Source organism: Cygnus olor, chromosome 4, assembly GCF_009769625.2.
Source record: "Cygnus olor isolate bCygOlo1 chromosome 4, bCygOlo1.pri.v2, whole genome shotgun sequence".
Classification (NCBI taxonomy): domain Eukaryota; kingdom Metazoa; phylum Chordata; class Aves; order Anseriformes; family Anatidae; genus Cygnus; species Cygnus olor.
In genome coordinates this window covers 18,354,647-18,368,341 of record NC_049172.1, presented here as the reverse complement: position 1 = coordinate 18,368,341, position 13,695 = coordinate 18,354,647, and the positions used below count along the sequence as shown (strand labels likewise).

The following is a 13,695-nucleotide window of genomic DNA, read 5'->3' as shown; positions in this document are numbered from 1 at the left end:
CCTACAGAATCTCAGCTTCCTTCATTTCTTCATTTCTTAATGACAATCAGATCTTTAATCTCACCCGTTAGTCATGATTTGCATACACAACCGCTGAATGCTCAGCTAAAGGAACCTGGCTAGCTGAGGCTCTGCGGAAGCTGAGCAAAGGCTTTGAGGAGCTAAATGGTGCACTCAAGTCACTTAAAATGGCAGTTAGATCTCTAAATCTGGTGAGAGAATTAATGTCCAACGTGGTTTATAGCTAGATTGGACTGTGTTATTGTAATGAGTGTATCACCCAGCACTCTGGGCAGGAAGATAAACAACTTCCTCTTACAAGTACACATTTCTCACAAATGATTACCTGAATTTCTGTGCTTCCAGCTGTGATGTCCTGAGCTGAAGGTCCCAAGTAAATATATACTGCCACAGGAGCCACTGGGCTGGCTCTTTCTACAACATGAGAAATGTTCAAATTAAATTAGATAAACACAGTCAAGTGACATACGAGCAGAAAGACTTTTATGTTAGGGATATCCTGCACTAGATGGTGCTCTGTACTTGTTGTATTTTCTCAGGCAATATCGCATTTGTAAACTAGTGCAAACATTTCCCCTTGTTAAGTTATGTAAATAATTAAGTCGCAGAAAACAAGCACAAAATGTTGAAATGAACATAGTCTTTAAATCACTTTTAAATCATACATGAGTTCCTAAGGTTACCAAAACCATATGGAAATTCACAGAATCTAGTTATCTGTAAGTATGTCACTTTCAGGCAGCTAAATTGTGGTCTCTGTAATTTAGAAAGACTCCTATTACAAAGTGGTTAACATCTTCTGCTGATTAGCAAGCAGAAAAAACCTGCAAGTTCCAAACAGTGCCTGAATGAATGTATCTGCACTACTGTATTCCTCCTATGACTCCCCTTCTGCTCTTCCCTGATAGGATCTCTTTCTATTTTTCACATCTCAACTACCCCAAAGTTCAAAGGTACTATACTGGAGTGAATCCCATATTTCTATCATAACACAAATGGTGCATTTGAGTGTTCCGCATGAGCAGAAAACTGAGATCTTGTGAACATTTGTGGCATCAGCAGGATAAAGTGAAAGTGCCCGTGCCACAGCGGATTCACTATGGGGAGAGCAACAAGTCCACCTCCTACCGAAATGCCATACACCCGTCTGGTAAAAGCACCCTCCCTGAAATGATTGATGTGGTACATCAGTGTACAGCATATGTAAAGTTCCTGCTGCATGTAATTTCTAGAAAGTCTTGCAAGTCTTGCCCAATACGCTAGTATTTAAGTTTGAATTATTAACACTTGCAAGATGTACAAACATTCTATCTTGTGATAAAGGGGATTTTATGCATTTCCTTTTCTTTTACTAATAATTTTAAATGACTCATTTTAAATATCACATGTAATTTTTTGAAATAACTCTCATTCAAATTGTTCCAGTCCTCTGTCACTGAGTCCTCTTTACATCTGCTATGCAGCATGATTAATTAAAGATCTCAGCACAGTTCTCATCTATTCCTCTTACTGCCTCTTCCTAATAAGAGACTTAACAGCTTCTGAGGTGGTTTCACTGCCTCTCTGACTCAGGACAGAAAAAGAGAAAAAAAGAAAAATCAAACCCATCTGGAAGAACACAAGTCACTCGTAACTTAAAATGTCCAAGCAAAAAGTTCTAGAGTAGTGAAGGAAGGGAAGGGCTTCCTTTTAATGTTTATACAATGTGGGGAAAAAATTAATTAATATTTGCAGTTCACGACAATAACTTTAAATTCTACTTTATTTTTCTCTAACTCCCCAATGGTAAATGAAAGCACTTGAGCCTCTAAATCTGGCATAAAAGTTTCATATTTAAGATACTAACGAGAAAATACACATTAAAACATTACATACTGGACACATTCCCAGTTACATAATCCTCAACTTTATTTTTTTTTTACAAAGGAATGAACAGAACTAATCCCATGCAAATCAACTGAGTCCAGTGAAGTTACACTAGGGATGAATTAGCCCTGTCATCTGCTCCTCCAGCAGATCATTTACATTGTATCCCAAAGAAAACACAGCTTTAACAACAAACCCTTTCTAGTATTCTACATTCTCATTACAGAATTGTAAGACATATTCATTATATATCATTCTATAGGGAATGTAGCCCTGTAAGTTTGTACGTGCTCTGCAATTCATAATATACTAATGATCAACAACCTTCTCCCGTGTTACCAGACAAAAGATGTTCACTTATGTCCAGCTAGAGCTGGAAAGTGCTAAAAAGAAAGGAACATAACATCTCTGACTTACTTGTTGGTGTATATAAGGCTATAACAGGCTATATGTTCTCTACGTACATCGCACAAGGTCTCTGTCATTTGTACCTTTGCAAACAAAATTCAAGAGGAATTTCAATCTCCAGCTTTTCAAAGAATGCCATCACTAAAGGCCAATGAATGAGCATCAGGTTGTCCAACATCCTGACAGAATAAGTGTTACCAAATTTACTCGTGAGGTCTTTTTACATCACAAAGTGGTTTTAGGGAAAATATGGACTTCCTTAGGGAACAGCACTACCACAAAGATTTCAGCAGGTGAAATATAATTTATATGGATGTTTGCCATTATTTCTTACTCAATAGTAATCCCCCTCACCTAAGTCAGCTTAAAGAAAAACAAAAAAACAAACAAACAAAAAAACTGAACTCTGTTTCATTGACTTTGCTTATGAAAAGCTCTTATTAGTGAACACAAAAGACTACCTGTTTCACAAGGAAACGTGCTGCATTATGATTCTTTATACTATCACTGAGAATACTGATATTTTTGAAGAACTTGGTGGAAGCTGATGTCTGGCAGCTGCCTTGTCTCTGTTATTCACCTCCTTTATTTTACCTACAGTATCTCCTTTCAGCTGAATAGTGTTGGAACCAAAAATGTAAAATGAGACTCGAGAGAAGTCAGCTGCTAATAAAAGGTTCCACTGTCCTGTCTTGCTGACCCACTAATTTAAATGCAAGCAACTCCGATGTGATACGAGAGAAAGCCTTCATTGGGCTGTATTTATGCTTAATCACTAAAAACAAGTTTCAGCAGGCTGCCTCTTGGAAATGTTGTGACATAAATCTTCAGTGAGAAATGTGTTTCTTAGATTATTTGACAAAAATAAGTGTTTTAAGCACTTTAACGCTGTATTACTGTCTGAAAGAAAAAAATACTGCAGTACTGTTTATTTCACTGTGTGGTTTACCATCGAGGAGCCCAACCAAAGTGGGAGGAGAACATCTTACCAAAATTAAAACCCCTTCTCTGGGACGTACACATTTTGGAAGGCAGAGGAAAAAAATGGAACCATTCTGATCCATTGATGTCATTTTCTTACTATGAAGAAGAATAAAAAACTAAATGCATGAAATGAAGAAATGAAACCTAAAATTCAAAATGCAGCTATAAGAGTGAGAATGAATGTTTGTCCCCGCCATCTCTGATTTTTGTTGTACCACATAGCAAGTCACTGAGCCCTTTGATAATCTCTCCTCATATAGGAGAAAAATACAGTTTGGCTGTTTTACAGAGCACCTTGAAACCTCCTGAAGAAAGATGTAATTCAAGGACTAAGTTTAATCCTGTTACGAGGTTAGGCTACTGGTTATGTCTGATCCTTGTGATGATCAGGAATCCTCAGGTTTTTCACTTGAATAAAACCTTGCTAGCAGCATTTCCTTGATGATATACAATACAGATTGTTAAGGGTTTTGTGCACAGCCTGCATTCTGGTTTAAGGCAGCAGAATGCCTCAGTTTGGGAAGCTCTTTGTGGAAAGAAGAATTCAGTCTCTGGGAAAAGGTGCAGTGTGCAAGTATTTCAGGGTATATTTAAAACGCCCAGAGTTCTCGCTGAAAATTACCACTGATAGCTTACATCCAAACCGTGTATTTAAAGTAAAAAAGTGCTGACTATAGCAGAAGACTCCACTATACTTAGGCCTTATTGTCTTCAATTTCCAGACCAGTATGATTAATTAAGGAAGTCTGCAGCTTCAGCTTCCACGGAGACAGCAGAACTAGAGAGCAGGAAGTAATCAGCTGAAGCTGGCACCACCATCCATTATATCAATATTCACAGAGAGAGAGGATCAGTAACCCCTAATGTGAGCGGTGCCTGGTAGAGCCGTTTAAAGCACATTGCAAGCTGCTCACTGTAAATGGCAAATGAAATCCAGAAGTAGAAGTCGATGTGCACAGTATGGTATTTCAGAGTCAGTCTCCTATGATACACACAAAGTAGGAAAAAAAGTCATACATACAAGGATTCCTTAGAGAATTCTAGTAGTACATAGGGGCTTAGAAAATGCTGTTTGTTGCTCCGGAGTGCATTTCAGACTGTGGAAAAGTACAAAAACTGACAAATACCCACTAATAGGAGGCTGAGCAAGAGATTGTGGTTAAGGAGGGCGCCATGTGGGACAGCAGGGATGAATACTTCTCCACTGCACATTCCAGCTGTGACTCGGAAGCCCGTCACAATAGAAAACGTGCATGTTTTTGTAATCCCTTTTGCAAGTAAACTGACTTCTGCCTTCAGAAGATTCTGATATCTGGCATCCTGGTGGCTAACCTATATGCTAGCCTTAAGTTCAGCTAAGGGAAAACAAGTAGTTAGCCATGAATAAACTAACATTTCATTCCTACTACAACTTATTTTTTCCTCCTACTGTCCAGGACTACTGGGCTATCAGAAAAAGGAACTGAAGTGAAAACAAAGAAATAGACTGCCCAGACAATGTCAATGTTTTATAACTTCATGCTAGACTTTTCTTTTGTTACAGTTCATTATGCTTCCAATTAATCCCTGAATCAGCACAATAGCCAAAAATAACATATGCCTAAAATATTACTTCAAAATTTATCTAGCTTATTTAAAACTTCATTTATTTGCACTGTCTTTATGGTATGAAATACCAATACCACAATTTCATAAAGAAATCCTACTGTATCTCAGGTGAAGAGTGCTGTATAAACATAATACATGCAATACCTTTCTCATTCACCTGCAAATTTCCAACAAGATAATATTCTTTTTTATTTCAGATGCACCTGATTCAACAGTAAGCCTTGCCCATTTTGGAAAGTCAAGTGGCTTGAAGGGAAATCCTAGACAGGACTAAATTTTTTTAATGTGAGGCCTGTCCAGCCATTAAAACCGCACCAAGAGCAACAGTCTTCCAGGCTGTTGCAATTAAGGTGGCTTTTTGTTTGTTTGGTTGGTAGGCTTTGTTTTTTTCCCTAGCAATGTTTCTTTGGTTAATTAGAACAAGTATTGAAATGTGGAGCAAAAATAATACTTCATCAAACCTGTTCTAAGGAAACTAGGGATTGGTTCAGACATGAATTCATGTAAGACCTCTAAGTGATCCATGCTGCAAGGAAAACATGGACTAAAACACAATAAGTACAAATAAAAAAAAAAAAAAGTATTTTTTTCTCCCATTGGACTATTTTCACTCTAGATTCCATCCATATGTGTTTTCTCATTTTCTTCTTTTGGCTTGTCTTACTACCCAGGAAAGAAAAAATCTTAAAATTACATTTATTTTCTTGCTCCCATTGGATGCATACCATTTCTTTAAAATGACATCCACAAAAGGCTTATTTTGTGTTTTCTTTGCTCATTTTCCCCCAATCTTTTATTGTATATACAGCAACCTTTCATACGTCCAGAACAGCATTCAGTTTCCCTCGCAAAATCAAAAGCACATGCTGTCCCTTCATTAACACTGGAATTCATCCGTCCATGTTAGAGAGGATGGGGAAAGAGAAGAGGAAAGGTTTTCATTCTCCAATTGTCTGGCTTTTCACCTTTAACAGCTCCCTTTTGAGCAAGCAGTGCTGAATCCTGTCAAAGGCTGCTGCAGTGCAGCTTCCTCGCAGAGTTATTCCGTTGCCTCCTCTCTCATTCAGGCTCAGATGGGGATATCTTGTTGCCACATAGAACTGGTTTCAAGCTTTTGCTCTCTATTTTGTTGGGGCAAGTCTCTGTTTGTAATTAACAACTTTTATGACAGTTACTCCCATTACTCTGTTGTTTCTGTCCTGTTACATACGGTGTAAATAATTCTAAATAGGACTATTCCTGCTACTATGAATCTTGGCATAACTGGCAATATCAAGGAGTTGTGTGTCTAATGCAACACATATTTGCATACATAGAGATCTGAAACCCACAGAAGACAAAAGACAAGAAAAAAAGACAAGAAAAATCCCATTACTGATAGAGCATGGCCTAAGCAAAGAGAGGTGTGTGTGTGCGGCACACTAAACTGTCTTGTGAGCTCGGAAGTACCATCAAGTTAGTGCATATTAACAGCTTATGCATCAGCTGACCTGCAGAAATTGTCAGCATGTATTACTTTGGTTTTGCTATAGGCAAAATGGGCAAGTTAGCTTAGCCTTCCCTCCTGTCAGAACAAGTCACGTCACCATGTCTTTGCTGCTGGCTAAGAGCCTGTTCATCCCCATGTCCACAGTTGCCACAGTGCAAATGATACTTGCTAAACCCTGCTAACCTAAATCTCACTTCCAAGCCTCACATCAGGGAGATGCTGCAATAGCAATATTTGTTTCTTAATCATAGGAAAGTCACCAAAGCAAGTAATTTTCAGCACCATTTAAACAGCTGACTCGCTGTGGGTAAGAATGGAATCGTTTCTTCAAAACGTTAAATCCATACTGAGCTAGTGATCAAACAACTGAAAAGTAGGAAAAGAAGCAGGTTGTGTATTCTTTGTAATAGCTTTTCTTAAAAAAGTCTTGGCACAAATAATTCTTCTGCAGCTCCCTGTTAACCACTGTTCATACAGCTGAAGGCAAGTATATCTGAGAACTGGTGCAGAGGCATAGCCCTCAGAGGCTCAGAACACCTGCTCCTGGCAAGAAACAGTTTCAGGTAGGTCTGTGCAACCGTATTCTTGGAATTTTATCTTCACCTTGGTTTCTACTTCATTTGCTTTCCCACTGATAGGTTCCTTGAACAGAAAGATCTTAAGGAGGACTTCTGGAAGAAAAGGCGTTTTCTTTAAATGGAAAAACAAACAAACAAACAAACAATAACAGAAACACAAAGGAATGATCAATGACAGAAAAAAAGTAACAATATGTGGTGCTGGCTGCTTGTCATTCTGCACTCCAAACTAACGTCTCTGCTCCTTGTTTACTGTTTCTAATAGTTAGATCATCTCCCACTCCTTCTCTTATTTCTCAGATGCCTCCACCAGCAACTGGTTAGGAGAGTTCCTCCATTTCTCCTCTAACTTGCAATGGCTCCCACAGGAATTCGTTGTCAGCCATCTTATCTTTGTCACTGCAAACAGTCCCACCTGCAAAGAGATCCAACTACCATCTCTGGGCACTTTTTTCACACATCTCTACTCTGACCGAGTCATTTCATCAAGGTAGTGCCCTCGTGGTAACTTAACCATCAACTCCAGTTCAACATGGCTGAAAACCAGGATTCTTAATTTCCTTTCTGTTCAATCATTTCTTGACATCTACAAAGATCACTGGTCTCTTAGGAACTGGGCAAGTATGACTGGAAATCTTCACATTCTGGCAGTATATGAATCTCGCAAACATCTTCTGCATATACTCCATGATTTAACCTTTCCTAGCAGCCACCCTTCCACCCAGCACACTTTTGCAAAGTTTAGCCGTCCCCATTTTTGTAATAACCCTTCCTGTTGCCTTAATTGCACTCATATGCATTGAAAATACTGCTACGAGGATCACTTTGCTGGGCTCTCCAGTTCACTATATAATCTTTTTTTTTTTTCCAAGCAGAATAGAGAAATAGCCATATCTGGTATTTTTGCATAAATTTGCTTATGTAAAAGTTGGCTTAGAAATAGAATACCTGGAAAATATCAAGGGGTAACAACGGCAGGTACAAAGCAGTACATCACTCTGCATGAGGCTATACAAGCTCACGATTATGACACCAAAGAAGCAAGGGAGAAAAATAGTCATTTGTTTCTAACTAGAAAAAAATAGTAGAAAAGTAATTAAAATAGTCTATAAGAATAATATACAAAATCAATCATTAGTATCAGGAAGAAGAAAACAACTCCCATCTAGAATTCTCAACATACTAATAGGAATAAAGTAGTTAAACTGTTATCTTAACTCCACAGAAGATAAAATTTACCCGTTTCCTTATTAATTTATTTGCCCTGAGACAACATTTCCAAAAATTACTGATCAGAGTTGTGCTTCAGAATTGTGCTAGAAACCATGAGCCAATTCTTTAATGTGCATTTGGAAATAATGGAAGGAATAAATTATTAATAACACATACAATGCAGGGGGTTGTCTAACTGATAATGGCCTAGGAAAGGAAGAGTTTTATTACGTTTGGGAATCAAGTGAACTACAATTAGTTTAATGTTTAAAGCTTTAACAACATTTTCTAGTTCTCCACCAAAGCTGCTTGTAAGTATAACTCTGTTTTGGTGAAACCATATGAAGAAAAATTTTACTTAAGGGATTAATTTAGTACAGAGATCTGTGATCTGTTCACCAGTACTTTTTGTGGGTGTGCCTACAGTCTGACTATTTTCTGAAGCATGGATGAGAAATACCCAAGATTCTTACAGAGAATGATTTTACTTGTAGCCATTACAGGTAAAATCACAGCTAAAATTACAAGATCGAGCCCAAATTACCATCCAACAACATTTTCAACATTTTCAGGAGGGCTACTCCTAATGATTTTCTTTTAATGAACATCATTAGTATGTTGCCAAAGCAGGAAGTACACAATTTTATTCAAATAGGCCTTGGGTGGAAAAGAAGTCATATGAATGTGAAGTGTGTGGTAACAAAAATTAAAGAATGCTCATTAGTAATTGAGCCTCAGGAGATAATGAAGACTTTCAACTGTGGTGCTATACTTTTCTTCAACCAAAATTGGCACTGGCCTCCAGAAAGGTTTGCTTCGTATTAGGCAGTACTTTAAATGTAGTCTGCATAAGCAAACAAAGGGGAACAGTACTTACCACTTGCCAAAGAAACTAAATGCAGTTATCGACGTTCATTACATGTCTCCACTGGCCCTCTCCCCACCTCAAAATAAATAAATAAATAAATAAAATCAGAACAGAGGACATTGACCTCCCGCCTGCTGGAATCTTATCTGACAGAAGTCAGCCTCGCGATGCCACGAATTACCAGTGAGCACACCACTGAAGATGAACAAACCCACAGCACAATGCTCTCCCAAACACAGCTAAGATAAGACTTATCACAGACTACATGTACAACAGGACTCGCTGTTGCAGCGTTAGGAGAACAGTTAGGAACCCCATGTTCTGGCACCGGTTTCCTAGCCCACAGCTCTGAGCCAGGTGCCCCCACATCCTACCATCACACCAGAAGCGCCCGTACCTTGGACCAGAATCTTTAGCAGAGAGTGTGAGAAGCACCTGAGTTGCCAGCCCCTGATGCTGCAACTACAGCCTTCCTGGCATGTAACGCAATCAATTCTTGAGTTATGCTGGAGCAGGGTCTGCCCTTAGACTTTGGTGTCTTTCAAAAGCATGCTAGCAGGAAGGAGAGGGACTCTCTTAGCAGCTCAGCAGGTGGAGCTTAGAAACATGGAGAGTCCTGAGGATGACATTGAGTCCCTATCTCTCACTTCCCAGGGAATTCCCTTTGTCACCAGGCCAGAGGCTAGGTGGGAGGAATGCCTTTCATTGTGCCGGCTGAAAAGCTGTTATTCTGAGACAAACTAATCCACATTCATTGGACCAGGGAAGCAAAGCATCATTTTGCAATGCAGCGATTAAGGTACACGGCTGGGAGCAGAGAAATTTGAATTTCAATCCCTGTTACAAGACGGCTTTTATAGCCGATTACCATATAGTATTAAAGCACACAGCAATCAACCATTAAGAGCCAGGAGCAGAAACCAAGTGAGCTCCCTAATAACATAGCCCAAACCATCCATTACCCTGGATACCAACAGGACACAGACTTAGCCATCCTGTGCTGCTGCATTTTTACTGCTATTGATACTCAAGTTACCTGGTACCATTTCAAAGTATTTACACCTGCTGCAATCATATCTATTATTAAAGAGAGTCATGCACCCATGTCAGCATAGTTTTTCTTCCCAGTCCTTTCAGAGGCACTCGTGGAGCCTAATCTTGACTAACTCCTTTTGACAAGAGTATGCAAAACTGTCTGTTACTCCATTTCTGCCCTTTCCCATCTATTGTGATACACAGCCTATGCCCTTCTTCACACCTTCCTCTGGTATCTCTAATTCTTTCCCGTGCTTTATTCCTCTTTGTAGCGTTGGGTGCCTTCCCCCCTATCATCTGTGCTCCATTTCTCTTCCTTTTTAAAGTTCTTTGGCCTTTCTTACCTCTTCTTTCTTTTCTTTCCCTCCTTTTTCAACATTAAGAAACATAATACTTCATTCTTCCTCATACATTTATAAAAAAAAAAAATGGACCAGAAGAACTGAGGAGGAAAAATAAAAAAGAGAGGCAAAAGTCATTTCATGGCTACTTAACAACAGAAGGGCTGTCATAAGGTTTTGATCAGAACAACTGTTTTCTGACAGTTTTTGATGAGAATCCCAGGAAAGAGACCTTCAAGAGCAAATGATGCAAAAAATGTATATTATACAGACCTCAGTGGCCTTGCTGGTTTCTTCTTCTTCCTTGCATTGAGAATCCTTGGCCATTTCTTTGAAATCTTCCTTGATTGGATCTGACAAACTTTTCCTCTGTGTATTGATTTCTACTATCATCATCTACCTGAATTCCAGCCAAGTTGAAGGTGGGAAGATTTTAAAGGAATGCCAGTACAACTGTTCCCAAATTCCCTCATTATTATCTCAGTTTAAAACAATCCAAGCCTCATATTTGTTTTTTAATACATTTTTTCCTTGATTACTATCATATGAAAGGCCTAGACAAACAGCAAAAACAGGAAAAAATGAAAGAGCCATCAGGGTGGAACAGTTGCATGGTACACTGAGTGCACTGTGATCTTTGGTGGGATAAAGATCGACATGACAAGCTTTCAGCTGTAGCAATCAGTCGATACTTTCCAGACCATCCGTGCAGTGACAAAGACAGAGGCATTTTCAAGTTGTAATTGAGATTAGCCTCGATACATACAGTTGGAGCCATGCCGGTGAACTTTGCTAAAAGGCTGACTATGTAAACTATCCATCACTCAATTTCACATGAGCAGTAATCTAATGACACCACAAAAATCTCACAATGTTCCTTGCTCCACACGTCCAGCCACAGCAACAGCCTCCTGACAGAGTGCTTCAGCTGCAATACCAGAGGGTTTGCCTTCTAAGACTTGAAGACATTGCACGGACCCCACTTAAAGATAGGCATTATTCCCTCTCAGGGTGTCAAAGTCTTGTACAATGCTCAGCCCTGTAGTCTGGCAGCACTCTTGCTCTGATCCAGCTCTCTAGATCTGCAGTCACATGCTAATTCCAAGCCCATGCATACTGCTACTGACTCCAGCACACTTTGGATGAAGCCCATAAAGATGGGCAAGATTGCTTCTCATGGATAGGAATAAAATATTTTGTTTGTTACTACTAAGCTAACCACAACAAAAATAAATAGTTCTCTTTCATGTGGTGATGGAACAAAGCAATCATGCTATATCCCTTTTTTTAATTATTAGGTTGAAAGATTCAGTGTCTTTCTGGCATGTGTAATTCTGAATCATATTCATCATATATAAATAGCCAGCAACTGTATATAGTAGCGGAGGGTGGAGAGGAAGGTCAGGGAATTAGTGTGACATCAAGAAAGCATTTCCTATGGAGTCACCAGATCTGTACTGTACACAGACTCCCATGTGGGCACATAATGAGCCCCAGGGCTGCTATGACACTGTGCACCAGACATGTTGCGTAAGCATCTCCAACCTTACTGGCAGTAGAAAGCTTCTCAATCCTGGACGTTACATAGCAGAACTTATCTTTTGGGGCTTTGTAAAGATGAGTAAAAGATTTTCCCTCTGTTCCTCCAGTTATGGGCAGAACCAGTTGCAGATGCCACTTTTGTGCCGAATCCCAAGAAGCAGCTCCATGGGGTCAGGGCTGTGTTGCCCTCATTGAAACCTGCAGGGCACAAGCAAAACAGGTGGTGTTATTAATCCTGGGAGAAGGATTTGTTTATCCAGTCAACGTCCTTCACAGCAACAGTATCATTTCTGATAAAAGAGCAACTTTTTACTCAGGGTGGCGTTTAGACACAACACTCCTTCCCCGGGTCTCCGTCAGCTGCTCTGTCAGACATGGCCTCTCTCTCCTTCCCTCTTCCGCTGGGTTTTTCAGGCCCAGGACATCGCAGCAGTTATTTTGACTGATGCAGTCCCAGGAGGACACAGGCTGGAAGGATGCAGAGGCTCTGGCTACCACTTGGATCCGGGAGGTTAAGCGCGAAGAAGTGTCAGCAAGTAATACCAAGGACGAGGTGTGAAAAGGCAGAGTTAAAGTCATAGCACTTATTGAGCCCATAGGCTTTTTGTAACCTACTCTGCAAGAACCCCTATTTGAGGGAGGGCAGGCACCGATCTCTCCTCTCTGGTGACCAGCGATAGACCCGAGGGAATGGTGTCATGCTGTGACAGGGGAGGTCCAGGCTGAATATCAGCAAAAGGTTGTTCACCAAGGAGGTTGTTGCACACTGGAACAGGCTCCTCAGGGACGTAGTCACAGCACCAAGCCTGTTGGAGTTTAAGAAGCGTTTGGATTGTGCTCTCAGTCTTATGGTCTGAATTTCTGGGTAGACCTGTGTGGAGCCAGGTGTTGGACTCGATGATCCTTGCGTGTCCCTTCCAGCTCGGGATATTCCGATTCTACGAACCCAGAGCAGCGCAGGTCCGGCACCACACAACTTCCACCGCCAAGAAAATGAAGGCAGCCCCTGCTGGGCTTTTGGGCACGGCTGAACAACGTGATGGTGCCCTCAGGCCCTCAGCTGATCTTGCAGGACAACCTGCGCTTTCCACGTTTGGGACCGGGAGCATGGGGCACGACAGGGCCTGGCAGGAGGAATGCCTGGGCGTGAGGGAACACGGCCAGGCCAAGCCAGGCCAAGCCAGGCGAGGCGAGGCAGGGGCCCTGCGAGGGGAAGACGGCCTGGCCCGGCCGGGCCCGCCGCTCCCCGGGGATAACCATTTACTCCGGGCCAGGCGGCGGCGGCGGCGGCCCTGCGGGGCAGCCACTCGCGGTCTCCCGCCTCCCGCGGTTTTAAGGACCAAAAAACCACAAACACGAGGAGGTTTTGGAGTCATCGCCCGTCATTTTAATCTAGGGCTCCTCAGCCGGCAGGGGTAAGGTCACAGCTCCTCCCGCCGCCGCCGCCTGAGGGGAAGGTGCCCGCAACGCCCCCGCCGCCGAGCCCCAGGAGGGGACCCAGAACCGGGCCAGACGGCGGCGGCCCGGCCACCTGCGCCTCAAGCCAGCCCCTGCGCGGCCGGGTCCCCCCCGTCCCGTTCCCCTCAGCCCCGCCGCCCGTAGCACCGCCCAGGGGCGGCCCGGCCCCGCGGCCCGGCGCCAGGTGAGGGCAGCGGAGCGCGGGGGGCCCTCCGCGGGGCTGCGGCCGGGCAGGTGCGGTTGGGTGCGGGGCTCCGAGGGGACGGGACGGGACGGGACGAGACG

At 41.9% G+C, this 13,695-nt stretch overlaps 1 protein-coding gene and 1 long non-coding RNA gene across 3 annotated transcripts in view; one reads left to right on the top strand and one right to left on the bottom strand.

Moving 5' to 3' along the window:
* Window positions 1-28: 28 nt before the first annotated feature.
* LOC121070196 lies at window positions 29-12,763 on the bottom strand. Its single transcript, XR_005819945.1, has 5 exons — window positions 12,266-12,763; window positions 10,684-12,150; window positions 9,044-9,110; window positions 3,285-3,375; window positions 29-435 (listed from the first exon to the last, which is right to left on the bottom strand). It is a non-coding gene; the product is annotated as an uncharacterized LOC121070196 (long non-coding RNA).
* A 611-nt stretch (window positions 12,764-13,374) lies between these two features.
* The window catches only part of MTUS1 (microtubule associated scaffold protein 1), a 113,165-nt gene continuing 112,844 nt past the window's right edge, over window positions 13,375-13,695 (top strand). Inside the window, exon 1 of one of the 2 annotated variants that reach the window (XM_040556934.1) lies at window positions 13,375-13,594. The gene's annotated coding sequence lies outside the window, so the exon portion shown is untranslated. Of the gene's footprint in view, window positions 13,645-13,695 lie in introns of both variants that reach the window. The other variant, XM_040556935.1, reaches the window with a different exon arrangement.